Below are 3,031 nucleotides of genomic sequence, written 5' to 3'. Positions count from 1 at the left end.
GAATATTCTAAATGCTGATTCCGCACATACATGTACCTACACGGTTTGCATCACAAGCAAATGATGGATTACTCAATACAGAGCTGCACGCATTTGTGTCTTTTATATCTGCCGCCTGGAGCTCAGCAGTAAGCTTTGTGAGTGCATTGGGAGCTCCAGAACCCAGCGCATGCAAAATGCATCACTTGACTGTTCAGACGTCAGAATTCTCATATGTACCCCACTCCCCCTTTGGCCAACATAGGACTCTGTTAAACAGGATCAGACTGTTCCACTGAGGGATGTAGGCAGGCCTGGACTGGGAGAAAGAAAGAAGGAGAGAGAGGGAGAGAGAGAGAAAGAAAGGGAGAAAGAGAGAGAGAGAGAGAGAGAGAGAGAGAGGGGGGGGGGAAGAAAGAGAGAAAAAGAGAGCAAGAGAGAGAAAGATAGGGGGGGGAGAGGGAGAGAGAGAAAGGAAGGAAGGAAGGAAGGAAGGAAGGAAGAAGGGAAAGAAAGAAAGGAAGAAGGGAAAGAAAGAAAGAAAGAAAGAAAGAAAGAAAGAAAGAAAGAAAGAAAGAAAGAAAGAAAGAAGGGACAGAATAAGGAAAAAAGGAGGGAGGGAGGGAAAGAGAGAGAGAGAGAGAGAGAGGAGGGAAAGAAAGAAAGAAAGAAAGAAAGAAAGAAAGAAGGGAAAGAATAAGGAAAAAGGGAGGGAGGGAGGGAAAGAGAGAGAGAGAAAGGAAGGAGGGAAAGAAGGAAAGAAGGAAAGAAAGAAAGAAAGAAAGAAAGAAGGGACAGAATAAGGAAAAAAGGAGGGAGGGAGGGAAAGAGAGAGAGAGAGAGAGAGAGAGAGAGGAGGGAAAGAAGGAAAGAAAGAAAGAAAGAAAGAAAGAAAGAAAGAAAGAAAGAAAGAAAGAAAGAAAGAAAGAAGGGAAAGAATAAGGAAAAAGGGAGGGAGGGAGGGAGGGAAAGAGAGAGAGAGAGAGAGAGAGAGAAAGAAAGAAAGAAAGAGAAAGAGGGGGGGGGAGAGAGAGAAAGAAAGAAAGAAACAGGAGACAGAGAGAGAGAGACATACAGAAAGAAAGAAATAAGGAGGGAGATAAGGAAAGAGGGAAGGAGGAAGGAGGGAAAAAAAGAGGGAAAGTGTTAGGAATGGACTGGTCAGCAATGGTGGGACTCACCTGCCTTTTGATCTGCAGTACCAGGGCTGGCCAGCGGGTGCTCCCAGCAATCAGAGACTCAACCTTTCAGCCAGCTAACACCTGGAACTGATGATACTGGGGTATTTAAGGGATGGCCAGACTTGCAGACTCTGCCTTGGTGTTGTGTTTGTCCTGGGCCCTGTATCTGTCCTGCATCCTGTTTCTGTTCCTTTGCTGACTTCTCCTGCTCTGATCCTGGCTTGTGACCCTGACCATCCCTCTGTCTGACCCTCTGTACTACGCTGCTTGCTACCTGTTCTGATCCCTGGCTTGTGACCCGGACCATCCCTCTGCCTGACCCTCTGTACTATGCTGCTTGCTACCTGCTGAACCTGGCCTGTGACCCCGACCATTCTCCGCTTGCTCCCCCTGTACCTACCTGCCCAATTGATATTGACCCGGCCTGCCTGACGACGCTTGCTTGTATATACTGTTATCTGTGGGTGGTTTGGTTTGGTTTGTTTGCACTGTATTATGTTTTAGTATTGCACTGCGTTTATGTTTGTACTGTTAGTGTTAATAAATTATATTGTTTATAACATATCTGAAGTCTGCGTTTCCCTGCGTCAGTCACACACCTCTGGTCATACCTGGGAGCCCTGACATTACACCAAGGCCAATCCTGACCAGAAGTGGCTGCACAGGGAAGCCATCTTGGCTTGTTGATGGGAAGGATGGATCTGGATGAGGTTGAGTATTTATATCTGCTAGTGTTTGATGACAGGGAGTATGCTTATCAAACTCTGAAGGAGTATCCCCGGGATGAATTGCTAGAATGTATACGGCTCGCTCATGTTCTAGTAGATCAGGGCACAGAGTTCTCTGAGGTGCAGCCTTTGATTGAGGTTTGTGCAGAGTTGGTTTCATCTGGTTCCCCCGAATGCAGGGATGAATTTTTGCCACCATTTAGTGCAGACCAGGTAGAGTCCCTGGTGTGGTTATTAGAGGATGATGTGGGTTACTTTCTGGAGCGTTATTCCACATGTTCACCACAGACACTAAGAGATTGTATAAACGCAGTGCACTCATTGACCAGACAGACTTTGTGTAAGCTCAGCTTTGTTCAACCCCTACTGCAGACATGGACAGATTTGTTGCACCCAGCCTCAGTCAGCTTACAAAGACCCAGTCCTGCTTCTAACTCTACTCCTGTATTCCCACCAGCTCCTCCAGTTACAGCCCAGTATACTTGGCTATCTACCGCATGTCAGTCCCCTGTTCCCACTCGCTGCACCTATCCTGCCTTTAACCCTGTAAAAAAGCCCTCTGTAGCAACTGCTCCCTCTCCTGTTCCATCCTCCAGTTCTTCTCTGTCTCCAGCTGCTCCATTCGTTTGCAGACCTGCGTTTACTTGCAGTGCTCCAGTAGTTAAAACCAGAAAAAAGCGAAAATTCTTTCCAACCAATACCATCCTGCCAGTATCCAAACCGGTGAGCCTGCCTTCCGTGGTTCAGACTGATGCCTGTACGCAGCCTGATGCCTCTACTCGGCCTGATGCCTCTACTCGGCCTGAAGCCTCTACTCGGCCTGATGCCTCTACTCGGCCTGATGCCTCTACTCGGCCTGAAGCCTCTACGCGGCCTGAAGCCTCTCCTCAGCCTGAAGCCTCTACGCGTCCTGAAGCCTCTACTCGGCCTGATGCCTGTACTCGGCCTGATGCCTCTCTTCAGCCTGAAGCCTCTACTCGGCCTGATGCCTCTACTCGGCCTGATGCCTCTACTCGGCCTGAAGCCTCTACTCGGCCTAATGCCTCTACCCAGCATGATGAACTGATCCAGCCTGACGATCCTATTAGGCCAGTTGACTCGATGCCCGCTGTTGATCCAGATGATCCGGTACCTGATCCGGTG

This window comes from Staurois parvus, unplaced genomic scaffold (assembly GCF_062004578.1).
Source record: "Staurois parvus isolate SC_StPar_1 unplaced genomic scaffold, SC_StPar_1.0 ptg000731l, whole genome shotgun sequence".
Classification (NCBI taxonomy): domain Eukaryota; kingdom Metazoa; phylum Chordata; class Amphibia; order Anura; family Ranidae; genus Staurois; species Staurois parvus.
Note: the sequence above shows the minus strand (reverse complement) of the source record.